The sequence below is a fragment of the Tupaia chinensis genome, unplaced genomic scaffold, assembly GCF_000334495.1.
Source record: "Tupaia chinensis unplaced genomic scaffold, TupChi_1.0 Scaffold000429_1, whole genome shotgun sequence".
Lineage (NCBI taxonomy): Eukaryota > Metazoa > Chordata > Mammalia > Scandentia > Tupaiidae > Tupaia > Tupaia belangeri.
In genome coordinates, this window is record NW_006159934.1 from 4,481,429 (window position 1) to 4,503,938 (window position 22,510).

The following is a 22,510-nucleotide window of genomic DNA, read 5'->3' on the forward strand; positions in this document are numbered from 1 at the left end:
TGACCTCATGTTTTAATATAAGGAAACTGAGGCCCCAGAAGTTGAAAATAACTTTATAATACCACCTACAGCTAGTAATTAGAAAAACAGGATCATAAATTCAGATCTGTCCAGAGGCTTCCCCACTTAAGTGAAACCACAGAAGATAATTATTTTATCAATTAACAGTAAAGTAAATAAGTTATAAATAAATGAAAGAATGAATGAAACTACTGAAAATATTATCTGATATGCATCTAAATATCTCTTAATCTCCTTGAAATAAATTCTTTATATTATGTTGCTTTTACAACCACCACCACTGATCTCTCACAATTCAGAACTCATTGGGAAGCTGATACTTAAGAAATCCAGGCAAGTAATTGTGAAATAGTAAGATTTAATCACAGGGTTTGGTAAACCCTTTTCTATGGACTATGTGTCCTACTTATATGGGAAGGAGGCCCAAGGAAGTAGGGAGGATAGAGAACAAAATTAGGTCTTTTCGTTGTTGATAGAGGATGCCTGCACTCACCAGAGAGAGAGAGACAGGGAGAGAAGAGCGCACTCCTTGTGGAGAATAGTCATGCAATAATGCCTTTTCCTCCATCTCTTCCTGTTTCTGGGATTTCGGGCATGTGTGCACACATACCCAGTGTGTTTCTCAAGCCACTGGGTCCAAAATTCCAGCCTCACAGTTGACCATGTAGGATCCAGCTACCTTATTCTTATCCTAGACCATACAGCCAGACCCCAAACAAGTTCTCAGTTTAGAAGCTTTTTAAAATTTTTTTTTAGTAGAACAAAAATGACTGAGTTACTAAGATCAGGAAGTATTCTGGGCATTTTATGCTGATCCAACTTCATTCCTTTAAACGCCATTTTTAGACAGACAAACTATCATCCTCCATTTTATACATGAACAAACTAAGGCTTGAAGAAGCTAAGTAAACTTGACAAAATAGTTCCCAGATTTGACCCCAGGAAATTCGGCTCAGATATCTCCACTCAGATGCTTCTCACAGGTTCAATTGTAGAGTGGTGACATGGGGGACTTAGAGCAGCCTGTGGGCTTAGTGATTCTGCTGCTTGGTGCGCAGCAAGACAGACCATAATCAGTACTCTGATAATAGAATTTTCATGAGTGATTAAAGTAAAAGCAGGATTTAGAGATCGAGAGTTGATTGTTAAAGGATAAATGATATTTGGGACATCTAACTGGATTTGATTAAAGTGAAATTCAAAAACCATCACAAAGATGATTATTTACCAGTGGTACTTGAAGGACATTTTTTGTGGCTTAAGTCGTTGGTACTCCATTGCTTAAATCTCTGCTCAAAACCAGAATGTAATTGATTCTTAGAAAATCAGAGGTTAGTTCCTTCTTTGGCAAGTTACTTCTGAGCTTTGTTCCCTATAACATAATTATCCTTTGAAGACTAAGATCTCATTTTATGTTTTTTGCCTCCTGCCGGGCCTAGTATCTTGCCTTATATATAACAAATACTTTGAGATGGATGGACAGACAAAATTCATTTTATATTGTTTTAGGGTGTCTGAATTCAAGAAAAAGTTGATTCCTAAAAGGTGTGTATTTGTAAAGTTTGCTTAAACACAAAGCTCTCATTTCTTAATTGCCTGGATGTCAATACCCAAGCCCCACTCCAAGTGTCGCACTGTGCCTCCCTAAAATTAATCTTTTTTGCAGGGAAAATTAAATATGAAATATAGCACATGCTGGGATAGAGTGCTGGGACAGGTTGCATGTCCCCTGTTGGCCACATAAGAGGTTAAACCTTGATCAGAGTTTCTGTTTACAAATAGACATTTGAGGCAGGTGGGAAAGTTGAGTTCATACCCAGTGCTAGATGTAATAGCAACAGGACAATAAGAAATTTTAAAAAGTGACTTGGTCCCAGATAATAGAATGAATGGGCCAACAAGATGAAGAGTTTGGGGGCCAGCAGATGGCACAGTGATTACACCACTGGACTCCCACATGGCCGACACAGTTTTGGTCCCAAACCTGGTGACTTGAAACTCACATTGGATGTGTGTGCGTGCATGCCCAAGATCGCAGAAGGAGAAGGGATTGTGATATGGTCATCCTTCCTGGGTGGGGGTCGGGGGGGTAATTTCTCACTTTCCCTCTCATTGGCTCTGTCTCTCTCCCTGGTGAGTGCATGCACCAGGCAAAAACCTCTACCAAAAAAAAAAAAAAGATAAAAATTGGATAGAGTTAGCTAAACAAGTTTTGTCAGTCCTTTAAGAAAGCAGGGTTTTTTAATTGAATATATTAAAGATGTACAACATAATATTTTGATATACATATAAATAGGGAAATAAGTGACAATTAGATATTTTGGATCTATAGTATTTTTTTCTGTTTTTCTGTCATGGCTACAATAATTTACCTTCCCACCAACAGTGTATAAGGGTTCCCTTTTCCCCACACCTTCATCAGATACCAAGAGCTGACCATTCATATTAATGACTGACATTTATTGTTTACTATGTGTGAGGCATGCTTCTAAGCACTTTACAGATATTTAATCCTTTTAGCAATCTGTGACATGAGCACTACTATTATTTCCATCACACAGATTAAAAAATTGAGTCACGAGAATTTTAAGAACTTCCCTAAATGTCACACTTACAGTGTTAGTAAGTCACGAAGTCAGACTGTCTGACTCCAGAGCTCTCGCTTTTAGCTCCTGCACCTTGTCAACTGTTCTTTAGGGTAGTTTATCTTAGTTGTCATGTTTCTTTGCTGTCTCCGAGAACCCGCACTCTGACCATATCAGCCCAAAGCCTTCATTTACCACCCAGCCTAACCAGCCTCCATCCAGCCAGTGACTTTTGTACCTGGATCTTTGTCTGTGTACATTACTCTGTTCCTTAACTGAACCTCTCCTGAGGGTAGAGAATCTTATTAAAAGAGATTTTGTCAGAGGGTAGGTAGGTATACTTGCCACAGAGAGGTGGAAGCACAGGGAGGATGGGGTGAGAAAGTACCCCTGTGGGGTATGGTCATGCAGCAATCCCCTTCTCCTTTTCTCCTTCTCTGTTGGGATTCTGGGTACACAGACACACATGTGCCTGGTATGCTTTTCAAGCCACTAGGTCCCAGACTCAAATTAGATAGTCAGCCATGTACAATCCAGCTTCTTTAAGCACCAAGCTATAGGCTGGCTTTATGTCATTCATTTGTGTTTATTTTAGTGCATATTCAGAAAGAGCCTCTGGGAATTTTCTCTGGATACCTCTGGTTATAGATTACTAAGATCTTCATCGATATTCCTTGCCCCAGGAACTGAGTCAGCTGTGACAGGAGGAGGTAGCTATCTCATCAGTATCTCATGAAACACACACTGAGTGCTTGCCATGTTCCAGGCATGAGCATACAGAACTTAACAGGCCACAATCACCTGTGCCCTCTCAGAGTTCATGGTATGGCAAAGAAGCAAATGAGTTAAGCACAAATGTGGTAAGCGCTAGTAATGGGAATAGAAATGCCAAGAGGCCAAGGCAGAAAATAATCGAGATGGATTGGGATAGAACCTACTTAAGATAGCTTGGCATGGGAAATTCTTCTTATGGAAGGGTCATTCTGAGATGAGACCTAAGGAAAAAGAATGACTTCATCTCGAATGAGAAAACTTCAGGGGAAGTTCTTTATAGTCAAAGAAGATAGCATATTCAAAGGCCCTGAGATTGGAAAGGCTTTGTTTAATCTGTTTAGTAGTGGAATTCCATGAAATTAATTATGCTTAGTTACCTCTTACACATTCCAACTAACATTTGTCCCCCAATATGCTCTCTCTTTTTTTTTATTAATAACTACAGTGCACTTCCCCAATACTCATATAGTTTTGGACTACTTGCTTTAGAACCAGCAGATCAGAGGCAGAGACAGTACTACCCTAGCTGACAGGGTGTGGAGGCTAAGTCGTCCATTATTATCCCCATTTGTGTCTTAAGTCTTGCTTGTATAGGGCTTAAAAGAACAAAATGTAAAATTCCTTACAATCCTTATATTTGCTTTTCACTGACTTGAAACCGTAAAAAAGAGATTGAAATTAATAAAAGGAGAATGATTTTCGATCAGGAATTCTTTTTTAAGAATTTTTTCAAATATTCTGGTTATGTTTCTTACCCCAGGGGTGGTAGTTATAGTACCCTGTCCTTAGAAGAAGACTGTTTACAGATAGCAGAGAGGAGAAATACATTTCCAGCCTCTTGCAGGAGGGTGACTGGGCACTTTGAAATCTGGGGTACATTAAATCCACACATCAAGTAGTCTACATGTGAAAAGTGCCTAATTTGATCTGATCTTTCTCTTTCCCCGTGTTTCAGTTAAGTCTCTTGAAAGCTCCCATTTCCCCACTGTTCATAAAGGATCTGTAAATTATTTAAGAGAAGGAAACACAGCCTTTATCCCATCGGGTTTTTCCTCTCAATCACAGGAGTCTTTTCTCTGAGCACACACACATGGCCCAGTCTCACTGTCAGGGGAGATGTAGTGCCAGCATCTGGTGTTAATATCTATTGTTGACATTTTAGGAATGAGAACATGAGCTATTAGGGAAGATGTTTGCTTGTACCTAATTAATGTCCCATTGTATCCCCTCTTGTTGTCAGCTCTGCCTCACCATCCTGCCTTGGCATTTTCTTTTACTGGCTAACTTTAAAAGTTAATTATTTCTCTGTTGAATGTTAAATGCCACCAGTTTTTAATGCTGTTTCTCAGTGTGAATTATTAGTTATCAAAAATCAAAATGATCTGTGCAATTATCAACTCTTTACCTAAAGCCAGAGTTCTTGCTAATCACTCTTGTGAAGTGCGATGGCATTTCTGATGTGTGGCAACATGAATCTCTTCAGCAGATGTTAGTTTGTGACTCACCACATTTCTGTCCCTGTCTAGCTTTCCTTGTGTAGTACAGATGCAAAATTCTGGAAAGTCATCTAATAGGACAACTGATGATTAGGCCAAGACTTCTGGATTCATTTTGCTTGAATCTCAAATATCTGTTAAAAACTCATTTGGTGGGACCAGCAGTTGGCATAATGGCTGTGTTGCTGGACTCCCATGTAGTTGACCATGGTTCAAGTCCCAGGCCCAGTGGCTTAAACTCACACTGGGTGTGTGTGTGTGTGTGTGTGTGTGTGTGTGTGCATGCCCAAGGGAGGAGAATGGAGGAGAAGGGATTGTAATGTGGCCATCCCTCTCCTCCTAGGAGGTGATTTCTCTCTTTCTGTCTCTTTGTCTCTCTCTCTCTCTTTCTGGTGAGCGCATGAGCCCTATAGCATAAACCTCTCAAAAACCAAACAAACAAACAACAAAGAAAAAACCTTGTTTGGCAACTCTAGTAAGTACAGACAGAAGTAAGAAACCTTACTTATACTGATTCCCTACATGTTTATAAAGCGTTGTCTTGGTGGGAAAACACAATTCTTTCTTTACTTAAGATTAGCTTATAAAAATAATAGCATAAGTTCCAACTATAGCTATGGGCTACAGAATGATGTTTCTGTCAACGAGGGACCACATACAAGGATGGTCCCATACCATAAGGAGCATATAGGCTATACCATGTGGCCTCGGCGTGTAGTAGGCGGTGCCATCTACATCTGTATACGCACAGATATAGATGTTTGCATAAGAACCCAATTGCCTAACACGGCATTTCTCAGAACATATTCCTATCATAAAGGGATGCCTAACTCCAAGATTATTGAGTGCTTTACTCTGTGCCAGACTTCTTTTCACATGGATTAGCTTACTTAATCCTCTGAACAACCCCATGAGGTAGTCTTTTTTTTTAATTCCCAATTTAAAGGTGAAGAATTTGAGGCACTAAAAAAATTAAGTAACACATGTAATATCCCATGGCTGGAGAGTGGCAGGCCAGTATTCCAAGCCAGCAGTTGATGTTGAACTGCACTGTCCAGGGCAGTGACTGTGACTCTCATGCTGCTACTGAGCAATTGAAACTGTGGGACAAGTCTGAATTGAGATGCACTGTAAGTGTAAAAAACACTCCAAATTCCTAAACCTTAACCAGAAAATAGTGTCAAATAGCTTGTTGATAACATGTCCATATCAATTACGTGTTGAAATGATAATATTTTGGTTATATCGAATTATATGCAATGTATTATCAAAATCAGCTTTATCTGCGTTTATTCATTTCTTTAATGTGGCAGTTAGAAAATTGCCTTCTTGCCCTATATTTCTGTTAGAAAGGGCTGCTACAGTGATTTTTACTGAGTGGCTGCTGGAGTTCTTTTTTTTCCTTGTGAGTCTCTGCCCCTAAATTATTATGGTAATAGGCACATATTTCTGACCTTTCCTCTCCTTTCTGGTCATTTCACTTCCAGATATGCAACACAGATCCTTACATCTGAGTCTCTACCAACAACCCATCTGTTGGCTCTTATCAAGTATGGAAAGATAAAACACTGACAAGTTATGCATTAAGGAGATCAAAAGGGGGGCTAATGACAGAAATGTGGCTGCTGTTGAAATGATCTCCAGAGGATAATCTGGGCAGACGTTTTGTTCTCCTTAAGGCGACCCTCTTAAATGTCTTCCAGAGCGTGTCTCTTGCTTCTCATTCCAGAGGTCCTCCTTTGCCCTCCCTTCCAGTCCCTGTCGACCACTTTCCTGGCCCACCCCTCCCTCTCCTGGACGTCCCTCTCTCCCCGCCTGCCTGTTGGTGCAGCTGAGGCGGCCCCTCTGGTAAGCAGTTCTGACATGAGGCAGGTCTTTTTTCCCTGCCAGTAAGAGCTGAGTGTATAATGGTGTTGCCCTCCACCGGGGATCTTTGAGAAGCTTTATGGCTCTAGCAGGCATGGGGGAACCAATCACAGGCACTAGCAGCTGATATATGACACTAATATAGGGTTCACTTTTATTCTCAACCTAAAAAAAGATAGATTGTTCCAAGTTTAGACAGGCTGTAAAATCATGTGCTTCTGGAACCATGCTGCTGTACCCCCGGGACCACTCTAATTGCTTTACATCTGTACAAAGGTTCCTTGTAATCGGGCTTTCTGCCTTCATTTGTCTTCTTTTCAGCCTCTTAGTAAAGACCTTAATTGGTCTTAGTGGGGCTTTTTTCAGTTAGTGCAACTGTACCTTTAGGGCTGAACAAGTACCAGACACTACCTGCGGGGAGAAGTGGGGAGATGGGAAAGACATCAATACTCCTTTACCTTTAACAGTTTAATTAATGTGCTCAGAACAAGGAGTGGTTTGAAGAAATTTCTGCTCCTCAGGGACCCTGCTATGGATCAGACATAACTGGGGTTAGGTGGAATTTTCTAGATTTCTTTCCTGCTTCAGTCTCTGTGAACACTCATTAGCCTCATAATTGTCTCACAGTAAACTGCTGTATCAGGTTTCAGTCTGTCCTCTTTGGAGGATCAAGTTGCTTTACATCAATAGACTGGAGTACTAAGGGATGCAAGTGAAGGGAAGTAGCCTCTAATTTCTGTTTCTTAGCTACTAATTATTTAATAATACATTTTATTGCCTATTAAAATGTGGCATAACTTGCTTGTCAGCAAAACTAGATGGAACCTAATCATTTGAGGAGAAGGATAATTGGCACTTGTACAGATGGCTTTTATTGCAGTCGGGTTTGTTATTGCAGATAGAATTCCTTGCCAGATTTCTTGGTTCTGTTTGTGGGCTGGTCAGTGTTGTGAGGGGTTTACTGTATTACAGCCCAGGCGATTAAGTGTGGTATTATGGCAAATGCAGTGTGTACAGTTATAGATCATAAAGGCTTTTGCTGTGTAGGTACTTTTTCCCTTCTCCTTCTCCCACCCCTACCCCGGTTTTAAAGGACCCTCGTGAGTTCTGTACCACACCGAAAATTACCTTATGTGCTGGAAAATGCATCAGTGGAGACTTTGTTTAAACAAAGGGCGTTTTTATGATGGATAGAAGTGGCCAAAACTTCTGGATTTCCATCTAGTAAAAATTTGTGTAGGAAAATTGGACCAGTCCCAGTTCCTTAGTAGAATTTCACAAAGATTTTCCTGTTGCTTCAGAATGACCCCTTAAGGAATGTTGCATAAATTCCAGATGATTGCCCCCAATGTTTCCTGGAGCATATTTAGAAAATGAGAGGGACACATTGTGTGTGAGAGATAGTTTAGTAGCAGGGTTAGTTCTCTGGGTAGAACAGAGGGGATCCTAAATATTTGGGCTCTGAGCGGGAAGTATTGGCCTTTTGCCGCAGGAGATGGCTTTGGCAAGCACTTTGGTAAGGAACAACAGTTTGGTGGTATTGAGGTAGGTGGGAACAGACTAAGTAGGGGGAGAATGCTTCATTCACACTCTCAAACTTTGTGGCCCAAAGCCTGGAATTTGCATCCCCAGGTACACTGTCCTTTGCCTTGCCAAGGCACTCAAGCCTCATATTCTGTCTGCTCAGATATGGCACACTTTCACTAAAGTGAAAAAAAAAAGAAAGTCCGTCTTATGTTTGTGTGTGTGTGTGTGTGTGTGTGTGTGTGTGTGTTTGGGGGGGAGAGGTTTTTGCTATAGGGCACATGTGCTCTCCAGAAAGACAGAGAGAGACAGAGAGACAGAAAGCGAGAAATCACCCCTCCCCCCCGGGGGGGATGGCCACGCCACAATCCCTTCTCCTCCATTCTCCTCTTGGGACCTTGGACACGCAAGCACACGCGCCCAGGTGTGAGTTTAAGCCACCGGGTCCAGGACTCGCACCACGGTCAACTACATTGGAGTCCAGCGACACAGCCATTATGCTAGCTGCTGGTCCCCGAAAGTCTGTCTCATGTTATAACCTAGAGGGTCATTTAAAAGCCACAATGAGAGGCCAGCAGGTGGTGTAGTGGATAAGGTGCTGGACTCCCACATGGCCATCATCAGTGCGAGTTCCGGAGCTCGTAGCTTTGAAAATCACACGGAATACATGTGCGTGCATGCCCAAACCTCCAGAAGAATGGAGAAGGGATTGTGGCATGGCCATCCCCCTGGGAGGTGATTTCTCACTTTCCCTCTCACTGTCTCTTTCTGTCTCTCTCCAGCAAGTGCATGTGCCCTAGGGTGAAAACCTCAATAATAAATAAATAAAAATTTAAAATAAATAAATAAATAAAATAAGACCCACAGTGATAACCATCTTTCTATGTTTTCTGGATTCCATCCCTCTGTTCCTCACTACTTCATAATTATTCTTTGTTTTCCAAGAGGACTCTGCACTCTAATTGTACCAGAAAGGCATGTCTCCTCTCTGTCTGGTATCTCTTTCAGCAGCTGCATTTCTCTTCCTTTTGAAGAGGTACCTTCTCTTGATCCTTTCCTCTGAGGTTCCAAAGCTTCAGTGAAAACATATGGCCTTTTTAAAAAAGTATGGAAGGAAATGTCTAGGCTTGATACTTTAGAAATTTAGTATGAAGTAAGTTTGACGTAGATAGCTCTTTTCTTAGGGGTTGAACTTGGGAATTACTATAATTTAACACCTATAATAAATGTGTTAAAGAGGGAAGAAAGCCAATTTTGAGGTTCTGTGTTATATGAAGGGTGTGTATTATACATTGTCATTAAATTTCTCAAGCAAAATCTCCTGGCAAGTGGAAGTCATCGTAAAAGGTATGGATTGGATCTGGAACATACAACCATAAACTGACTTGGAAGTTGATTTGGGAGGTGCAAATCCTTTAGTACAAAGATAGCATGGAGCTTGGAAATGACCTCCAAAGTTGTAACCTTGGTCATTGTAGCTCACAGCCAACTCTAAATGGTATTTGCATGTGTGTGTTGGGGACTAGGTTTTAAACAAGATTACATTTGTTGATTTCTTCCTCTTTTGTAATTGACTTTTCTGGAATTTGGGTTTTCTTTCATTATTTATAATAGAATGTGTACACACATGAGGGTATGTGGGAGCAGGAGAAATACTCTGTACAGCACCTGGCCACACTGGGATCCCTTCCTCCAGTCCTCCAGCCCCTTGTATCTTGGGTACTTATGTGCATACCTGGTATGTTTCAGGCTGACCAGGCTGGGGAGTTGAACCATGATCACTATGTGTTATCTGTCTTCTCTAGAGAGAGCATATTACTGCTATGCCACTGAACCAGTCCTGGAGTTTATTTGTAAATTGCCAGTTTAGCCAGTTCCCACCCCGCAAACTTTTCTCTGATGATCTAGATGGAAAGATCAAAATAGAAGGGTTTGATTGACTGATTGATTGATTGATCAAATGCTATGCTAGAGGGTGTGTGTGCTTATCATCGAAAGACAGAGACAGAGAAAGAAAGAGAGGGAGAAAGCATGCCCCCCATGGGGCTTAGTCACACCATGATCTCTTCCCCATTTCTCCATCCTATTGGGATTTTGGACATTCATGCATAAGTGGCTAGCATGCTTTTCAAGCTCCTAGGGTCAGGAATTGAACCACATGTTTAAGCCATGTGTCCCTGTTATGTCGAACATGGTCCAAAGGAGGGATGTGCAAGTCCAGTGGGCCCATGACTCCATAGATTCTTACCCCACAGGAACGGCCACAGTTGTAGAGGGGCCTAAGATATTCTTAAACACAAGTCTCAGAGCAAGGGCTCAGTTGTCTAGAGATGAGCAGTATTGCCTCTACCTTTTTATCTTAATTTCAGTAACCTGCCTCTTCATGTCCTGAAAAAATACTGAAATAAATTAACGAAAATGGATCTAAGTCTTATCCAAAAAAGCTAAATGGATGAGTTATTGATAATGCATCAGCGTCTATGGACATATGTGAAGGTTTAATGTTTGGATTCAATACTGGGAAGTCAGCTGGGGCATTGTGCAAAAGATGTTTTGTGACATGCTTTGTATAAGAAACCTGCTTTTCCCATTAGCATTTAAAGTATAACATACTGCAATCCAGGCACAGAGAATGCCTTATGGTACAATGCAAGGGCCCTATAAGGGGAAATTGCAGCAGAGGGACCAAATTAGGAATGTTTTCAATTTCAGGAGTCCAGAGAAGAAACAAAGCATTATATTGATAGAGTTCAAAGCATAGCAGTTTATGAATTGCTAACATTTTAATTTAAAAACACCTTTATCCTCTTTAAAGAATGAGAATAATTGTGTTATTGTTGATAATACCTCTTTATGTCCAAAGGGTGACTGAAAGTCATCCTCCTTTCAAATTTAAATATTGTTCATAGGCTTCTAAAATGAAGTGGACCCAACACCACCAACAAGTTTAAGTAGTATGTTTTGTCTAGTGTGTTAACATTACCCAGGTTTTTAATGGTGAGAATTCTGACTTTGGTATGGAAAGTCAGAATTTCATACTTAACATACTTTAAGGTCTTTGTCAATTGTCATTTGTTTTTGTATGAAAAAGCTCTTTTTTTTTTTTTGAGAGGTTTTTGCTATAGGGCATGTGTGCTTGTCAGAAAGACAGAGACAGAGAGACAGAAAGGGAGAAATTACTTCCCAGGGGATATGGCCACACCGTGATCTCTTCTCCATTCTCCTCTTGGGATCTTGGGCACGCATGCACACGCGCCCGGCGTGAGTTTAAGCCACTGGGTCTGGGACTCAAACCACAGTCAGCTACCTGGGAGTCCAGCAACATAGCCATTATGCCAGCTGCTGGCCCCAGGAAGCTCATGTTTTTAAGGACCCCTATTTTTTATCATTTACAAAAAAAAAAAAATGAGTTAATTGTTAATCTTCATCTGTCATTAGTACTGTTTATTGTGTAAATGAAACACTGCCCAAGACAACTCTGACCATGCTAAGAGAAGCATGCTAATAATACTGATTTTGAAAGGGAAAAAAAAGGAAAATTAAGCAAGTATCTTAAAATGGTTCTTGTTAGCCTGCTTTTCCCGTTATCTCAGGAAATGAGAGTACTAGAAGAATACATTACCAGGGTTACTTTTCTCATTTACAAAATGACAATAATACCTGTGTCAGGTAACAAGCCACTGTGGCTTCATTGTTAGCTGTCTTCCCACTCGACTCAAAGAAAATTAGGCAGAGGGACTAATTGTGCGTAATTTTGAATCTTAAAAATGGCTTTCTACATCTTTTTCTGGTACTATTGCCTTCTGTTCCCAGTCACCTTTCCCAGTCACATGAAAGAGGGAACTGAGCAAGTATAAGTGATTGCCACGTGGAGTGGTGCTTCTCCCTGAATGCTGACAAAGTTGTGTTTGTGAAGGGATCCTTGTCATCATTCTACCTAGAGGCCTCTGAGCTATTCTTTTCTGGAGTTTCAGCCTCATTCTCAGGATATACAGTGAATTTGGTCTTCAAAATGGTTCCATTTGTAAAAGTCATCTTCCTGTATACCTGGTCTTGACCCTACCTGTGTTTATCCATGCCATCCTGTTGCTTTCTTCACATTCTTACTTGGATAAAATGATGACTGTGTAGCAGATTTGTTTAAAAAGGTCATCAGCTATAACAGCCATACAAAAACAAATCCTTGAAAATTAAGCCAGATAATGATGACAGAACAAATATTTTACATGTGTTTTTAGCCCAGTGTTCATTTTTCATTATGCCTCAGCTTACACGTAGTCCTTGTGGTGATCTATGGCCCTGTACTTCTGTCCATGACTGTTTTTCAGAGCACTGTTGGTCTGCTTACATTTTGAAGCGCCAGTCTAATAATCACTAGTTTCCTAAGTTGTCCTCACTCACATAAAAGAGTCTGGCACCCTTTGAATTCTCCAGAAACACTCAAAAAACACTCAACATTATCAAGTTCAAGGAGGTCATTCATCTACCAAAGAAGTAACAATAGGATTAATAGAATGGGGGAAAGATCTGCATAAGACTTACTCCCAGGTGGAACTAATTTCCCACATGGTGAGATGACTGACTAGTGCAAGCTACTAAATATTGAGCTGTCGGAAAAGTCATGACGTATTATTGAATAGAAAATCATAGAAAAATACATCATGACTTTTTCACCAACCCAATAGTTAATGCTTACTGAAATCAAAGAATTTCAAGAAGACAAGTATTATACATACACATGTATATACATAATACACACATATGCATGTATTCACACACAGTTATACACACGCTTAAAGAATTCTGGTTTAGGGTAGTTTTTAACCTTTGGACAATCCAGAGGGAGAATTATAGTCTCTGAAGTGATTATTATGGAAACCCAACAGAGCTTTTCCTGGAAATACCAGAACCACAAAATTTCTTAGAATTTGAAAAGATGACAAATACTGATTTATGCAGTCCTCAGGATTTCATTGCTAGGGCACTATTATTTATTACTTCCATTGGCAGGGATGCTGCCTTTTTACATCAGATTGGGTGTTTACACCAATGACAGTTAGGGATGGTGAAATAATTCACATTAAACAAGAACTGGACCAGCATGGAGAGTGAACCTTCTCTTTCTTTCTTTTTTCCACTTTGTTTCTTCCTTCATCTATTTTGTAGACTTCTCTTTCCTTGTCAGGGGAGACTGGCCAGAGATTAAACAGGACAATATATTGAGATTCTGTATCAGATAAGACATTTAAATCCTGAACTATCATTATAGTATGTGTTTGGTTTTTCTTTTGTTTGTTTTTTGTTTTTGTTTTGTTTTTGTTATAGAGCATGTGCACTTGCCAGAGACAGACAGAGAGAAGGAAAGTGATAAATCATCTCCCAGGGGAAGTGGCCATGTCACAGTCCCTTCTCCACCATTCTCTAAGGATTTGGGGCACACATGCACATGTGCCTCAAATGATTTTAAAGCTTCCAGGTCTGGGACTCAAACCTTTAGCTGGCCATGGGGGATCCAGTGTCTTAACCTCCATGTCACCTGGTGGCCCCAGGATGTGTTTTTTTTTTTTTTTTAATGTTTCTTTGAAGGAAAATGAAACATTCCTTACAGTCTTACAAAATGAGTGTGTTGTCTGATATTCTAAGCCAGAACAAAATCATTTTAAGAAGTTAGAGTATTTGTCTTCACAGATGACTGAATAATAGTCTTTCTTTCCTTCCATCCTTTTTTTTTTTCTTTTTTGCTTTCTTCCTTCTCTTTTCCTCTTGTTTCCCCCCCATCAGGAAGATTTGTTTTTAAAGAAAGAGAAAGATCAACATTGTCCTATTGAGGACCATAAATGCTTTATATAGTTTACGATTTTATTCATTTAAATGTTTTCGTTTTTTTTTTTTTCCAACAGATATTTTAAGAACTCTTTTCAAAAGTTGTACAAGGTACTAAAACGTGGGTACATATGTCTCACTGTAAACATGAAAGCGTTCACTGTTATTTGGGAGACAGGCAGGTACTTAGCTGTCAGCAGCTAAAGAAAGATGATCTATCTCAGTAGCTCTGAGATGACATTAGTCCCATTTAGAATGAAAGAAACAGTTTTGGTTTTACCTATCCTCTCAACTTTGTGTGTGTATATGTGTGCATGTGTATTATGTTTGTGTATGTATATATTTACAGCATATATATATATACATCTATATGTTGTTAATATACAGATAGTTATCTAATGAGATGTAATTTTTCTCCTAATATTTTCATGACAGTGTATCTTTTCATCCTTTAAACTATTGTACTACATCTGTTTTGATCCATTCTATGAATTCACAATACTGTTTCTAACCAGTACCTAATTGCTGAACATTTAGAATTTGTCCAGATTTTCATCTATGTGTTCTTTAAATGACTTTTCAATTTTCTTAAAACATATTCTTAGGCTCCTTTTGGCCGGAACCGCCATCTTCCAGTAATTAACCAAAATGACGAACACAAAGAGAAAGAGGAGAGGCACCCGATATATGTTCTCTAGGCCTTTTAGAAAACATGGAGTTGTTCCTTTGGCGACATATATATGCGAATCTACAAGAAGGATGATATTGTAGACATTAAGGGAATGGGTACTGTTCAAAAAGGAATGCCCCACAAATGTTACCATGGCAAAACCGGAGGAGTCTACAATGTTACTCAGCATGCTGCTGGCATTGTTGTGAACAAACAAGTTAAGGGCAACATTCTTGCCAAGAGAATCAATGTGCAATGTGCGTTTTGAGCATATTAAACATTCTAAGAGCAGAGATAGCTTCCTAAAACGTGTGAAGGAAAATGACCAGAAAAAGAAAGAAGCCAAAGAGAAAGGTACCTGGGTTCAACTAAAGCGCCAGCCTGCTCCACCCAGAGAAGCACACTTTGTGAGAACCCATGGAAAGGAGCCTGAGCTACTGGAACCTATTCCCTATGAATTCATGGCATGATGGGTGTTAAAAATAAACTAATCTGTGGTCTATAAAAAACAAACAAACAAACAAACAAACCCAACAACAACAATAAAACATATTCTTAGAAATAGAATTGCTATATTAAAAAACATGGAAATTCTGGGGCTAGCAGATGGCATAATGGTTATGTACCTGGACTCCCAAATAGTCAACCATGGTTCAAGTCCTGGACGCGATGACTTAAAACTCATGCCAAGTGTGTGTGAATCGTACCCAAGATCCCAAGAGGAGAAGGGAGGAGAAGGGATTGTGGTATGTCCATCCTCCCAGGGGGTGATTTCTTTCTTTATGTTTTTCTCTGTCTCTTTGGCAAGCGCACACACAGTATAGCAAAAATCTCCCCCCAACAAAGAAAAATGAAATTCTGAAGCTATTTATAGTCTTATTTTTTTACTTCAGAATAAGTATTGTATTCTTTAAAAATATTTTTTATTTAAATGGAACTTTTTAGGTAGATCAAATATCCACATATTATGGTTTGCTCTTTATTATTCTCTTATAATTTATCAGATACCCCTGACCTGGTGATCAAGGGAGCTGAATAACACATGGTCAACTGAGTGGTTCAATTCCTGGCCCTGGCATCTTGAAAAACACACTGGCCATGTGTGTGTGTGTGTGTGTGTGTGTGTGTGTGTGTGCTCCCAAAATCCTGACAGCATGGAGAAATGGAGAAGAAGGGATTGTGGCATGGCCCTGCCCATGAGAATTGCTTTTTTCATTTTCCCCTTTTTCTGTCTCTGGCTAGTGTGTGTACCTTTTGGCAAACTTAAAAATCAAAGCAAAAACTTATCAGGTATTTATATTATTAATTAAACTTGTCAAACTTTTTCATCCCTGTGTTCCATATACATTGCTGCTCATGCACTCCGTGCTCTATTCTTTTATCCTTCTCTGAATTCTGTCCTTTAAAATATCAGAACAGAATAAAAAAACAACTCAACACTGATCATACTTTTCCCTAAAAACCTTCTAAGACTTCTGGCCTCTTTAAGTTTTTCCGCCTTTGACCTCTTGTAGTCCTCCTGTAGTCTGTTCATCTCATTTGTCAATTAACTAGCTATAATCGAAGGTATTTTTTATGATTAGGGTTCTGTTTCAGTAGGTTGTGAACTACTCAGAGCCAGAGTCCATGCCTTGGGTTATTTTTTTTTCTATATGGATAGCAGAGCATCCTATACATCATAGGAATGTGATATATTTTAATTAATCTGTTTTATTTTTAATGTCAGCAGGATCCATAGAAGGCTGTAGCTAAGTTGATCATCATGATATGCTTTCAAATATCATGTTGGCCATTGATTTTCTTCCTTTGATGTAGAAAGAAGAGAAAGTAGTTCACTTAGAAAGCTTCACAGTTGTCTACATCAGAAAAAAACCCACACAAAGTAGTGTGTATGTTAAGTATTTAAAACTGTATAGCACATAGTAGACATTCAGTAAGTAGAAGCTTTTTTTTCTTTTTTTCAAATGGTTTCAAAACTGATGTCTGTCTCCAGGTATATGATGCCAGGCAGATACTAACTTCTTTTTCTCTCCATTTCCTTTTCTGTGAAAAGTGAATTAGATTAATTTATGGTAGACTCTTTCAGGATTTTGAGCATTCAGTCAGCTCTCTCTGGCCATAGGTATTTGAGTATTGGAAAGAGAAACAGAGTTGGCTGTATAAACACTGACTAAAGTGTTCAATATAGTTTTAAGTAAATAAAATATTCTTGGATTTGTTTGGATAAATCTTGATGCTAAAATGCTAACAAGTTTTTAGTTAACACTACTTGAATTTGTGTGCCTCCAGCAATGGTAACATTTGGGCATGTTCCTTTTCTTGGAGGCTGGTCTCACTCGGTTTAGATATCCTATGTAAATGTAGAAAGGTGCTGCGGAGCCTATTACAAAAAGGATTACTAGGATGTTAACAGTTAACTGTGACTAAAATTCTTTCTTTTCTAAGGCATGATCTATGACAAAAGGACATTTGGTGAAAGAATAACTGGCTCAGATTTCCTCCCTCAATATCTTCCTTATCTGCCTTGAATCTTCCACTTGAATCTCTGGAAGAGAGAGTCGTCAGTTTCATATCCAACTAGGATACAAATATGTTAGCTCTTAGGATTCAGAATTATACTTATTTTGGTCTTTAAATATTTTGTGGTTTGATGAACCAATACATCTATCTGGTCAAGCATCTTTTCATTAGTTAAAAAAAAAGGCAAACTCAGAACAAATTGGAAAAATCATCCATACATTTGCATGTGATTTGTATATTATAGATCAAAGGTTTGAAGAAATTTACACTTCAATGCCAGAAATACAATAGAACATATAAAACACTTGCAACTGACAGGGAACTTAAATGGTATTTTTTTAAAGGCTAGAAGTTCATAGACTTCTTCAATTCGTGTCTGACATTAGCAAGCTCTTAATAATGCAGTGTGTACTTATTTATTGATCAGACCATTTAAGTAGTAAGACATGAGAAAGTGGACACTATTATCTTGTAATTGACCATATTGGAGAGTTAAGTGTTCTGACAAGGAACTAAGTGTGTTTAACCTTCAGATAAGATCAATTTAAGATAATGCCTACTTTGGTAATGAACCAAAGCTGCAAAGAAACTTTGTACTCTAGATGCTTCTGAAGCAGTGCTATTTTGATGACAACTATCATAGCTTTAATGACCACATTTGTTTCTGAGACCCAGTGGTCTCCCAGTGCAACCTGGAAAGGAGTTACTACTAACTTTCATGCTGTGCATAGGATAAAGCTCAAGTGGAAAAGGACAATGGTAAGAAGCAGCTCTACCAAAGTCATTAATTTATTTAAGGACATCTTTTGGATATTGGACCATCGTGCTACATTATAGGACTTCCACATTAATAAGGTATCTGACTTGGAGGAACCTATGTTGCAGTAAAATCGTTTTCCAAATTTGTCTTATGTGTTAAATCTCTAAGACTGAAGCTTATTGGGGTCCCTCATTCATAAAAAGAGAAAGATATCCCACATCCTGCTGTTTTTAACTCTGAGTACTTTCCCTGGGAGCCCTGGGAGCGCATTGAACACAGCTTGAAATCCACTTCTCTTAGGGACAGATCCATAAACAAATACCACAACACATAATAAGTGATATAATAGAAATATGAACAAAGTTGACAAGAGAACATAAAAAAGGATATGGGTTTCCTATGCGTTCAGGAAAGTCTCCCAGTTGGAAGTGACTTTGAGCTCTGTCTTGTTGGTTGAGTAGAAGCTCATCAGGGAGAGAGGAGTTGAAGCAGTGTGAACAACACAAGAAAAGACTATAGTGTGTTGGGGGATTATGTAACCCTACTCCAATGTTTTGAATCAAGGAGTTTGGAAAGAAAGAGTGAGAGTTAAAACAGGAAACTAGGTTGGACTCCAAATTCTGTAGAGTGCAGAAAAATTTTTAAGCAGAAGTCTTACATAATCAGATTGGATTTTAATGAGGTGATATTGATAACTTCAGGGGAATCAAAGGGGTTATTTTAGATGAGAGGTGATGAAGCTTTATTTAGAACAGCGGTAGTGACATTTGAGAGAAGCGCCCATTCCAGAGAAATTTTAGAGAGGATACATTGACATTTGATGATTAAATACTAGGAACTAGGGAATAATGGAGAAGAGGAGGTAAGGTAATTCTGAGATATCACACCCCAAAGACTGTAGATTTCTCCTCAGGCGAGAAATTAGTTGAGAATGAGAATAAGGGGTAATGAGGTCAGTTTGGATATGGTAAGTTTGACAACTTGTGGAACATTCAGAACTTTAGCTAAAGGTTGGGATTAGAAACTGATTTTAAAAATCACTGATTGAGAATATAGGCTTGAGGATGTTTACTCACGAGGGTTAGAAGAGAACATTCAGCAAAGCCAATAGTCAGAGGTATTAGTTGATATGTAGGAAAGAACAGCTTTGTAAAAAGAGAGTTTTCAGGAAGTGAAAGTAATAATATCTAATACCATGGGAAAATAGAAAGATGTGAATGTCCTGAAGACCTTCAGCTTTGCTAGCTAGAAATCCACTGACCTTTAGCAAGGATTGCCTGGGTAGAATGATGAGAGAACAGATTGGTTAAAAAAAAAAAAAAAAAGGGAACAAGGTGAAGAAAAGAAGACAGTGCATATGTCCTCAACTCTTAGGATGATGAGAAATGAAGAGCCATGGCTTGAAGGAGAAGCAAAGTAGAAAGGGAATATACATATAAAAATGAATGGATTAAGAAAAATAGAAGGGACCACCAGCAGTTGGCGCAATGGCTATGTTGCTGGACTCCCATGTAGTCAACCACAGTTCGAGTCCTGGACCCAGTGGCTTAAACTCACTCCAGGCACATGTGCGTGCATGCCCAAGATCCCAAGAGGAGAATGGAGGAGAAGGGATTGTGGCATGGCCAACCCCCCTGGGGGGTAATTTCTCATTTTCTGTCTCTCTGTCTGTCTCTGTCTTTCTGGCAAGCACACATGCCCTATAGCAAAAACCTCTCAAAAAACAAAAAAACAAGAATGAATGGATTCTATTCCTAAGGCTAGGGGCAGTGTATGTGCTCAGGATAGTGAAGGCTTTAGGATCAAATCTCGAGCATATCATTTACTAGATAATGACTTTGATCAAGTTCTTCAAGGAACCCCAGTTTTCTCCTTTATGAAATGAAATTAGTACTGCACATTTCTTGGGATTTTGTAAAGATATAATGAAATCATTACATGAAAAGAACCAAGAACTCAGAAGGCACTCAGTAAGCATTAATAGATTTTCATTTTGTTTGTTCCTATAAAGAAGGGAGACAGTAAAGATACGAGACAGGGAGGAGACATGGCTTGAGAGGAAAGAGACAAGTGGACATAGGATTTCAGAGAGGTAGAGAAGTAGCTTCAAAGTGAGCAATGACATGTTTTCCTGGATAATAAAAGGGAGAAATAGTGATAAAATGAGGCACTGGGCAGGATAATGTAGGTTATTTTGCAATGAATAGCCCATGGATCTGTAAGTACAACAAAGGTTCCTTACTCTTACTTTACTTCTAACTTGAATCAGGAAGGGGCTCTGTTGTCTCGGCCTCTGGAGGGTCCAAGATGATGGAAGCTCAATCTCAGTATTTGTATTGTAGCATTGGCATCTATAGTCATTACAAAGCAAATCTCATGGCTATATCTGATCTCAAGGAGTCAAGAAAGTGCCTACAAGTTAGGGGAGACAAGAAATATTTGGTGAACCGTCCTAATGGCTAGAACAATGGGTACAACTATAGGTATAAGTAAGAATGGAAGTATTATGATTGACATCCACTTTCTTAGTGCAAGAGGAAGCAAAAATGTGATCCACCAGGAGTAGGGGTAGGGGTTTGACAACAGTGGTAAATGTTTGAAACAGCCATTTGTTAAAATAATTAAACGAGAACATAGCAGTAAAGGAAGTTATTCTGGTTAAATATTTATCATTAGGGCTCCATGCAGAATGAAATGGTCATGCAGCTGCAATTTGGTTTCTTCATACAGCTGTATCTTAAAATTAGAAGCTGCCCATCAGTAATTCTCTCAGGGGAGTGATTTCTACTATAATAGCACATAGCCCAGAGAACGGGAAATGCACAAAGAGCTGGCTTGCTTGGAATGGGAAGAGAAACTGCTGCAGAGAGAGAATATGTGAGAAATTGATTGTACATCTATCCCTAGAAAGAAAAATTGAGTTCCCTTTTACAGGTCAGTCTGTGAGTGCATCAGCTATTGGGTAAGCACTATGACACTGTGTGAAATCCAGAGAAGTTTATTACTTTACCTTTATTCTCAAAGAATACATAGTTTGAGGGACAAAGACAAAGCTCATGCTGTGAGTTTGGGGTTTGTTTCATATATCATTCATTGCCCTAATATAGTATAACTTGGGGGAAATGTTTCAAGAAACAGACAGGATTAAACCTAGATCATAAAGAATTGGCCAACCTTCAGGGACGTAAAAGAAAGGAAGGGAGAGTACAAGAGAGTTTATATGATTAAATGTCTGATGGTGGGAGTGAAAATGGTTTCTCTGGGGAACAGGGAGGAGAGTGACCAGAGAGAAGAGAGATTTAGATGAAGAAATTATAGGACTTCAGGTTGAACTGACAGAATGGAGCCTAATTAGGAGTTGATACAATGTGGGAGGAAAGGCGGAATTATTTATAAAGCTGTTGCACGAGGAGTGGCACTGAGTACATTTGTTCAGTTGTGGGGAACATAGAATGAAAGAGATCAGTTAAAGGATTTCATATTGTAACAAGCCTGCTATCTGCTTTCTGTCCACTGCCCACAAGACTTTAATGACTCTATTAATTTCAGAATAAAGTAGCAGTCTTTAGTCTTGCTTGAACATCCCTATTTTGAAGGGACAACTAGATGTCAGAAGGATTTTAGGATTAGTAAGACTAGGAGATGTTGGAACCAGGACCCAGCCCAAGAGGTACAGTTAGAATGAAAAGGTCTTATCAACGGGAAAGGGTTAGGAGTGTAGCCTCACCATTGCAGGGCCTGTAAGCAAGTCGGACATGACCTCAGCTGTGATATCAATATGAGACTGGCAACTTGTTGGGCTGCCAATGTAGGAATTAAAGAAAAAAGCCTTCTTTTCTTTTTTCTTTTTTTTTACAGCTTCTTTGAGTTATAATCACATACCACACAATTCACTCAGAGTATTCACTTTATTGGTTTTTAGAACATCCTCAAAGTTGTGCATTCATCACTATAGTCCATTTTAGAGCATGTTTTTACCCAGAAAAGAAACCCTGCACTGTTTAACATTACCTCCTTGCTCATCCCTTTCCACTCCCCAACTCCCCAGGCCTAGATAACCACTACCTGTGTCTCTGTAGATTTTTATATTCAGGATATTTCATATAAATAAAATCATATACTATAAAGTCCATTGTAACTTACTTCTTTCACTTGTTCTTCACTTGATTGTAAGGTTTGTGTGTGTTGGAGTCTGTATTGATACTTCATTTCTTTATATTGCCTCATAATATTCCATTGAATGGATATACAGCATTTTTGTTTACCCATTCATCAGTCATTAGACATTTGGATTTTTTCCACTTTTTAAGAATTTTGAATGTGTGTGTGTACTATAGAGTGTGTGTACTCCTTGGCAAGAGAAAGAGAGCAAGAGGAAAAGAACACCCTTTGGGAGTGGCAGAATGACCACACTGAGTCCCTCTCCTCCCTTTCTCTTTTTCATATTTTGGGCACACACGCAAATGTGCCT